The sequence below is a fragment of the Manduca sexta genome, unplaced genomic scaffold (assembly GCF_014839805.1).
Source record: "Manduca sexta isolate Smith_Timp_Sample1 unplaced genomic scaffold, JHU_Msex_v1.0 HiC_scaffold_2522, whole genome shotgun sequence".
NCBI lineage: Eukaryota > Metazoa > Arthropoda > Insecta > Lepidoptera > Sphingidae > Manduca > Manduca sexta.
This window is the reverse complement of record NW_023593495.1, coordinates 10166-20330: the sequence shown is the minus strand read 5'-3', so window position 1 is coordinate 20330 and position 10165 is coordinate 10166.

The window sequence follows — 10165 nt, the reverse complement described above, 5'->3', positions numbered from 1 at the left end:
TTGCACGTTATAATGCTAAAAGTAAAATTACATTAAACAATGCAGTATCCGTTTTATGAAGGCGAGGTTGAGGCGACTTAATTACTGTATTTAATGATACATCTACGTAAAATATACCATCACTTGTCCTTTAAACTAAAATGCATAGGTTGTATTTAGTTAGTTAGCTAATGTTCGAAGCGGACGCCCTTTGCCATTACATCCATATGTAACGCGTCATGTGTACGGAATCCATTGTCCACGGCGGCCGGCACCGCTCGCTCGGGATTCCAACGGGGTCTATTTATACTCCCCAATCAAGGCCCACATCGGGAAAACCTGTCCCTCTATATTTACAACCATTTATGTACTAAAATAATTGAATGATTTATCCAGAATGGAGGACTGGTGTAAAAACATAAATGGAGTCGGTTTTAATTTATGGTTGTCTAGTAAAGCTGTAAAACTCTTTCATAAAATGGCAATATATCTGGTCTGGATTTTTGGCTAGATTCAAACGTTAGTATTTAAAACTATAATATCCTTATGTGCACCGTATCGAATATCCCATGAACATTTTATTTTTATAATAAAACTAGTGCTCGTAGTGAAAACGTATTTAGTTTTATTATCGGAGCACTTCAATATAACGGGGTGACTCAGTTGACAGGAATTATCTAATAAACGACCTATGTTAGAGAACATTGAGATTAATTGTAAGTTGGCACGAAATACAGCTCGGTGTCGCAAAATCGAAATGCACAGTGCACGCAATGTACGTGATATATACAGGATTGCTGTTGAATAAATTACGCAGGGGAAAATCCTTTGTAGCCGACTGTGGTTTCTTTTTCATAATTTATTATGCCATATACAATATTCACCACGTGATAAACATAGGCATTATGAAATTATGGAAAGTAATGTTAATAAATGTAGTAGAGAAGTTTCTTAATTTTGTAAATATAGCCGCTTCGATATGAAAATATTTATTCCGATGTCAAAAATAATAGACATTTAATAACGAAATTATATCTTAATTTATGGACTTTATTGTCACAAGAATTAAGCTCTAATGTGATTGTATCTTTTTTAAAATGATTGTCATTAATTATGTCAAAGGACTCCTTATGTGATGTCTCAGGTTTTAACAAATAATTTGATAGTAACATAAATAGCAATTAAAAATGGGAACATTTTGTAAATTTAAAATACTTTACGGCGGCAGTTACCTCGGCACATGTGTGAGTGCGATTGTCCTAAATTTTATATTGCTAGCGTGTGCGAATTACATTGTCAGTGTTTCGTATAAATGTTCTACACTCACTTTTCCAGGGCGTCAATCACATTAAACAAATAATCACGAATAAAAAGTTTCTTAGTAACAAAAAATTCAGAAACAATATTATATTTTTATAAAGTAACAAGTAAACCAATAATACGAAAACCAATATCTTTATGTTTTCATCTCGGTAAAGGTTTACTAAAATAATTCCATGTAAAACCACTACAACCAATAACGAAATAAGAAAATAACGCAAAACAATAACACTAACAAGCAAGAAAAGATAATAAACACGATTGTTAACAGATTTTAACAAGCGTAAATGCCGATTTAAATAACATTGCAATCAGTCGAGAGCGAGCCCCTTTCCACAATGATACGCAACCACAAATTACTGTTCGTTTTTTGAACAAGTTAAGTATAAATAATTGTTGAGACTAATGGGGAGGCGGGTTGTGGATTAAGTATTATTACAACGGTCTGAATTTAGATATTATTGCCAATTACTGTTCTGCTACAGCAAAAGTGATCAAAATTTGAAAGTTTTCCAAGCACATTACATAAAGATTCTCTTAAAACTCTGCTGATAAACGTTTACTATCATCAATTAATTAAAACATAGTCGATAGAAAACTAATGTTGCAAAAAACCAAACGAGTGGGATGTGACCACGACTCAATGAGCCTTTCTCTTTTTGAACAAAATAGGAATAGGTTTAAAGCGGGTTTGGTGCAGGGCCGTGCGCTTGGTGGCGCCAGCGCGAGTCAAGGACGACAGCCAACGTCGCCGGCCGCCGCGCCGCGCTGTATTGTTATCGGGCTGAGATTTCACTAAGGAACACGACGGCTCCGCGACAGACCATGTTACAACCCTTTTATGACATTGTTTTGTCATTAGAAGTAGTATAGGTATCGTAAACAACTTATGAAAGGAAGGCACAGAATAACAGTTTCGAATCTTTTGATGTTTCTTATCAATCTAATATGGTGAATGTTCTTGAGAATATATCAAGATTTGTCACTATTACTTATTTAAATTCTTACAATATTCAATTTCGAAATACTGTTTTTGTGTGTGTGTTATCTTCAATTTAAGAAAGTATATTTTAATGTCGCAATTTTACAATAGACTTAAATACGGCGCATTATTTATTCCATTGTGAATATTTCACATCGGGTAAGTAGGTCACTTCCTACCCGCTCGTTCTGTAACTCATTTCTCTAATATAGGTTAAAAGCAATAACGCCGGCATTAATGCTCGGTTTGAAAGTTATAATGTCTAAAATGATTAAAATCGTTGCTTCTAAGTAACTCCATAAATAGTTTACGGCTCCTAGGAAATCTCGATTTATTACGATACCGGAACGTCGTATCGCGAATTTCCTTAAAGGGATTGATTTGTCACTGCAGTGGAAACGGAGGTGTCGAGACAAAAGGAATCGTAGTAGGAATTGATTAATTTATAATCGTTAAATATGGCTCTGAGCATAATACGATTCAAAAGCTGTTCCGTATTAATAATTTTAATAAATTATAGATTTATAGTATTTAATCGTATTTTAATAACATCCCTAAAACGGTAGTTACATCAATTCTTTAGTTACTTTTTGGCCTTGATTGCCGCTCAATGGCGTTCAACAAAATGAAACTGCTTACTTAAGAACTCGTGACTCCATGAAGCGAATTTCGATTAGGAAAAAGTAAATTGAAATTGTTAATTGCTAATCAACGAGCCAGTTCCTGTATATCGTAAACAATAGAAATCGCCTAGTCATTGTGCGAGAGCATCACGCATCATTATTCGTGCGACGCTACGCATTACGCACAATGAAACCAATACAATAATTTCCTTTGTATTCTAAGTAAGGTGGGCCGAGTCTCTAGTCCATGTAATTGATGCTAGATGAAGCTTACTCGACTTAACAAACGACTCTGCATCATGATAATTTGCTTCGTATTGTTCTATGAATAAAGTTATCATTTTATTGTAATGAAAATAACATTAAACGAACTGCCTTCAAGTCGTCTGCAAGAATTAAGAGATGCGACGGCGCGAATGTCTAAAACAGAAATGTTGACAATTGCAGATGTAGAACTTGTATTTCGTTTGAGTGCATTATTAACACAAGTATATAAATATACTACTGAGCACGATTCACACAGGAACACGGTATTAAAAGGAACAATTTAATTTCGTACTCTGTACACGTATCCTAATAAAAAACAAGTGACTTTATGAGTACATTGTTTTATAGCTTAATATATTTATTTTTAGGAGACTATTATTTTATTATTGAGTATATCCCTACATTTACTATGAAATATATATTATTTTATTAGTGAACACTAGAACAAAGTTCAATGATTGGTGTCCAAAGTTAATCAGACAGACGGATGTAATGTTTCAAGTTAGATGGCACTTGAATGTCTTAATCGTTGTAGTACTAAGGGTCTAACTCGATTTATATTTATTATTTCTTTGTAGATTAACATTTTCCGACTGATAGACCAATTAGCTGATACGAGTAACTATGTCGATCCAGAGTTTTTAGATCGCCTATTAAAAGAATTACATATCTACAAGTAATTACAACAGTTAATGTGATAATTCTTTTTGCAGCTGTAATGTAGCTGCATTAAACAGCAAATTATAACTCGGAAATTATTGGTGTCGACCTTATGCATGTGTAACGGAATATTGTTAATTTCTTATATCATAACAATTTTATTGCTTTCTATTCGAGTGTTAAAATGATCCATAAAGTTTTAAATGTTATTTAATTTCCTTATATAAAATTTGCATGTTCAAACCACACTTTCACGTAACAGTGATTGTATTGAGGGCTTGAGGTTAACAATAATTTATGAAAACGGAATGTGTTGTATGTTCAATAGCGGCACTCGAAATGTTTATTCAATTTGCTATTTTAAAAAGGATGTAGTCGTTTGTGTACAGTTTGAATCGTCGTTTAGAGCCGATCTCGCCACTTATCGATGTAAATGACACAGGTTGGTATAACAGATTAGTGCTCGATTAGTCATCCGTGTTTTGCCTATGAATGTGTTCAATGAGTGACGTGTCGACGTCCGCCCACCTACATTGTAGGTACACATTTTTATTTATTCAAACGTATGAACACATGTGCAGAATAAATTCTGTGATCCTATCCTATTCTATTCTGAGAGCTATGGAGTGTCTATATGAGTACAGTTTTTATATCATCTATATTCTCATTCAGAATATTTGATCGCGCAAACATTTATTAGCCGTAACCTTCCCCAACCTTCGTAGCTCTTAATATAAAAACCTTCTGCACCTTAATATATTGCACAGTTCTGCACGCAGTCATAATTATATTTTAGATTACGTAATCCCAAACCCACACTTTAGTACTTTAATAATCATCAATTTTCATTGCATGAAATAAAATTGCACATAATAATTTATCAACTCCGTTTATACTTTAGTATGACTTTATGTGTTACTTAATTTTTTATAATCGTTGTACTCGGCATGACTCCCTTAGGCAATTTATTTTATTCGCGAGTAAATTTATGTGACTCTTTAGTAGATGGACCAATTATGTCTTGTTCTACATGGTACTTCCAAACGTCAAGGGAAGGCGTATGGATAAGTACAGAATTAGCGAATTGGTCATGCACAGTACCCGAGGAGTAAATCTATTTATAAAGTTTGGTTTTCTTCCATTTTGAGCTGGAGTCATGTCGCGGAGTCGTGGTGAAATTATCCGGCGCCTTGCCTCCTTCATTTTATTGTGGTCTCCAAGGGTTTTGCCGTTTGCTTTTCTTATGACTCACTTATTAGCACCAAAATATCCCAAACGACTTATTAATTTCATTTTATTGTCATGTTAATGATGTTAAGCACGGCTAGGTAGGGGTATACTTATTTTTGATTCTATTACAGTCTTGGTAACTTTACTTGAATGTCATTGTCGCGTCTAAATAAAATCTTCTTGTCATAGATGTGTACTAAAAGTTAACGGTTATCTTGTTAGTATGTATTTTATCGGTCATTACACTGATGCCGAAATAGAATCAGATCGTGAGAAGTCTGTCTGTGACATCATAGTTTGCAAATAATAAAAACTTGCGCGTGTGTAACAGGTTATTTTCTTTACGAAAATGGGTCTCTACCCCTTATAAGATTAAAAAGTATTTTTGCCATAAGAAAAATATCTAGGAAACTAATTGTTATTGTAATTTTAATAAACCTATACTCCAACTTATCACCCTACAGTTGTCTGGAAGAGATCGCTCTTAGCGATAAGACCGCCTATTGTTGCACTGACTATGGTTAATTTGTATAAGTATAGTTTTTTTTTTCTTTTATTTATGTGGTGTTCAATAAAGAATTATCTATCTATAATGCATTTACTTATTTAATCAAGGATCTCCAACAAATTATGGAAAATCACAGCTACAGCGAGACATAACCAAAAGCAAATTTTTATATTATATCGGATGAATGATTCAAATAGAGAACCAAATATTAATACTAGAGAAAATATAGGAATTTGACAAATACTTGGATATTGCAAAAAACTGTGAGTAAACTTTTATTCAGAAGTCTAATTTACAATTTTATTACAGTACACAAAGGCGTGAAATTAACAAGTATGCCTGCGGTAATAACTTTTAAATGCAACTCAAATATTGAGCTGACCGTGGATTTTATATCAAAAGAGTAACTGACATCTGTAATCAATTTAAATGATTTCACGCGATTACGTGAATTTAAATCAGGTGTCGGTACCGAAATAAATGTGTTTTACAGGTGTATTTAAAGCACCACAGTGTTGACAAATATGTTGAGTTGACAAATAATTATTTACAATTCGACAAATTTGATGCCAGAAGATTTGGACTTCAAAAAATTTGTTTTCGTTAACAATTTGTCCGATGTTCGACCTTAATTAATTACGAGTCTACATTTAATATATAACATTTCACGCGTATAGAATTTCAGAAACTGTTTTCTAAACAGCAGTCCCTTTTTATTCTATCGGTGCACACAAAATGTGATGGTATAAATTATTATAGTCTACTTATATTAAAGCTGCGAATGTGGAACATTGGTTTTCTGGACAGTCACAAGAACTACGTCCGATTTCTCTCACACTATGGCATTTACATACTACACACTCGTACATGTACTACATAAGGCCGCCGGAACACGAGTTTGCGCAACAATTCACGTAAGTATCCCACCAATCCCACATCGAGTATCCCACCGACACCCCAATGATGATGAGCTTTCTCATCTCGGCGGTCATTCCCCCTGCTCCATGGTTCATTTCCTACCGTATCACCAAATCGTTTTGTCGAACCCGCCGAACCCACTTCCTGTCAATTTTAATATGTACCGAACGTTATTCACTTAAACAGTCAAAATGACAACATTTAAAAGCATCAAACATAACAAATATTAACTTATACTAAATAATATTATAAATTATAAAGATGTTTACTTTTCCTAACAAATATTATGTAGGATCTGTTTACCAGTTATTTCTCGCGTCTTTGTAAACAATGAGAAATGTTTACGTTTGCAATGCGAACAGTATACGATTCGTCTATAATTCTCCGAACACAAAGATATAACTTCCAGGTGTAAAATGAGCAAGTGCAGCACCGTTAGATGTTTTACACTTTGTATTTATTCGAACGTGTGTTACGATTCCTTGGAAATGAAAAAAGGTTGTAATTTAATTTGCCTCCATTGTGTTGTCTGGACCTTCGTCCTTCTCAATCTTCCGACTCAGTTATTTCCATTTTGTTCGATTTTAGTGCTATTTCAGTAGAATATAGACACATATTTGGATACGATGTTATATTCCTATATTCCTGTATTGTGTTTACAAGTCATCAGAATCTATTGTTGAGTAATTTGTTTTATACGGATACAAAGTAGGGTCCACATAGAGCGTCGACTCACGTGAGATGGTTGCCCCTCGACAATCGACATAATTATGCCGGACAGTTTGAAACCTGAGATACACAGGTTGATCCCGTATCAAAATGAAGCCATAAAAAATTAATTATAGTCTGATACATAAAGACGGAATGCAGCCGTTAACTACGCATTTCTTGGAACCTTGTAGGTGCAAATGAGATACCTGGAAATCCTGATAATGTTTATCGCTGAGTTAACATTTCTCCAACGATACCGGTGGTCTTAGGCGCCAGTGATTCCTTATAAAGACCGTCGGATCTCTTGAGGTGAAAGGTTGCTTACTAAGCAATTCATGTTACCATTCCCACGTTTTTATTTACATTTCGTATTATAATTTTAATTATTTATTGATGTTTATTTTCGACTTCCTTATTTGGCTATAGGTGTTAAGATGTTAACACGTTTCGACTATTAAAGACATTTACCGAAATACAGTTGCCCAATTCGCCGATTAATTTGATTCTATAGTTGGTAAACTTAATAAATATGTATATCACACACAAAATACTACGATTTATTTTTCAATTCGCTGTTTTCGTTTTTATACCACCCACAACTACAAGATTAAAGCTATAAGAACGATTATCTTATTCATAAATCCGTATTAATAATGGTCCAATCCCAGATACTCTACAACTAATTATGTTTCTTTATAATAATTTCCTGGAAATATGATATCTCGTAAAATGCCTTATTGCTAAACTCTATTTAAATCATATTTATTATTATAACCCAAGTTGGCGTTTGTGTGACAGGATTTATTAACAGCAGTATCAAACAAGGTCAATATCTAAGACAAGTAATCTTGACTCACATTTCTTTAATTAAACACTACTAACTTACGGAAGTGTGTTTAGGGATGGTGAAATGAGTGAAAGATCTATATAGAATGGTTTTCCCTTAAGTATTCCTTATCTGCTGCTCTCCAAACCGAGCTAGTTCCTAACTACGTACCCAGAAATATTTAATCGTTATATTGTTGCAATCCTGTATATCATATCGCTTTGTTGAAATAATTATCCGTGTCAAAATATTGTGGTTGGAGGTCGCGAGACCTTCATCCACTCATGGTCAATTTACCTAGCAATCTCACGGCCATTTCATTGTCTCTCGGATGTTGTAAACACGCTGCAAAATAAAATCTACAGTTGCGAAAACCAAATTACATACACACCATTCAGTTTCTATTTAAGTTGGGGTTTCTTAATTTCTATTTTTATTAATTAATGTTAATGAAATAAAGACAATACTACATCCGCCCCATTATTTGTGAAGGATTAGCGTCGTGCGTGCTGTGACTTAATTCCTTTTGAAAAATGAAACTTCCCCTCGCGCAAGACAAAATGGAACATGGTGAATAACTGCGACACGAATAGCTCTGGGCGTATAAAACATACAACACGGTTATTATCCACGTTTACGCGTTTTTTCGCGGTGATACGTCTCATTACTAAATATAACAAACACAGTTTCGATAATGTGAAAAACATGGGCTACCCAGACTCTTGGCGCGTTGCCACTGCAATCATTGGAGAATTTCACGAAAACAACCACGGAAAACAACAATGAACTTTTAACTTTGCGTGCTATCTCTCGTACTGTTCCAACTTCCAGGAAGCGGTTAAAATTTCGAGTGAATTTAGTCCTTTACCAACAATTTACAAGCGGCAATGAATCTTCCTTGATAGCTTGCAGTTAATTTAAAACAGTAAATTCTAAGACGATTTATACGTTTTTTATGCCTGTTTAATTATAGGAAAGTTCTCAGTGAATTTCATATGTTCAAAAGGTTCATAAAACGTAGAAATTCCTTTGCATTAAGACTATAAATTGAAGGAATGGTGCAAAGTACAGAGCTCACCTACGCACAGTGTTTGCCCGAAGCAAATGAGCATAAGTATGTTACCTCGTATTCTCGCATGTTACTGATTTTTAACCAGTGTCTGCCATATAATTGAAAATAGTTCACATTGGCTTACTTTAATATATTTTGCAAACATGAAAGCCGACGGCAAATATGACGATTCATATCTTCCTGCTATTATAGGGGATGCAGATTGATGGAAATAGAACCGGATATTAACCGAGTATTGCATATAAACAGTACTCAAATAAAATGTGTATGTTTGTGTTATAACATGAATGTGAATATTCCGTAGGAGGCTCATAGTTTCCTATGTGAATTGATTCATCAAAACAATCGAACGACCGGTCATAGACGTTTCTTGTTATGGCCGATGTATCACTGATGAGTCAGTTCCCCGTACTTACGTCATTTGTGTAGTCTGGCCTCACACCGTAACCTCACGAAGTTCACGTTACTGTGACGATTGTTAACCTCTGTCCTTTTTAAGATATGCTCAATACTAAAGTTAAAGGCCTCTTCTAATTTGTAGGTATCAAACATCTAATTCATAGGCTAGCCATGCCGTATAATTTTGATTGCCAACTACCTACTTCGTTTAAATATTAGTTCATGAATTTCGTATTTACTCGCCGATCACTTCATTCCCTGAATCACTTATTAATCACATCTTCTCTGGTGAGAACTGTTTTCCGAACTGGTGGTAGATTTAATATTGATGGAATCTAAATAATGTATAACATTTTACGGATTCAAATAAATCATTTCATTTCATCAAAATCAAGAGAATTTATGACTTTCGTTTTAACAAATCATCCAGGAACAAAAAAGTCGGTGTATTTAAATGTTGCGAAAGTTCACATCGCCGAGGAGCATTACGTAGTTTTCCTTATGATCTGGATGCTCCGCAACATTCCCTATATGGCATGTTGTCGGAGCGGCCACGCCGCCCACGTCCCGCGCTCAGCTCGCAGGGTAAACAACCAACTGCCACTACATTTTAGTACATATCCCAATAAACGTAATGTGGCGCCATGAGGAGAATCATTTTATACTCGTT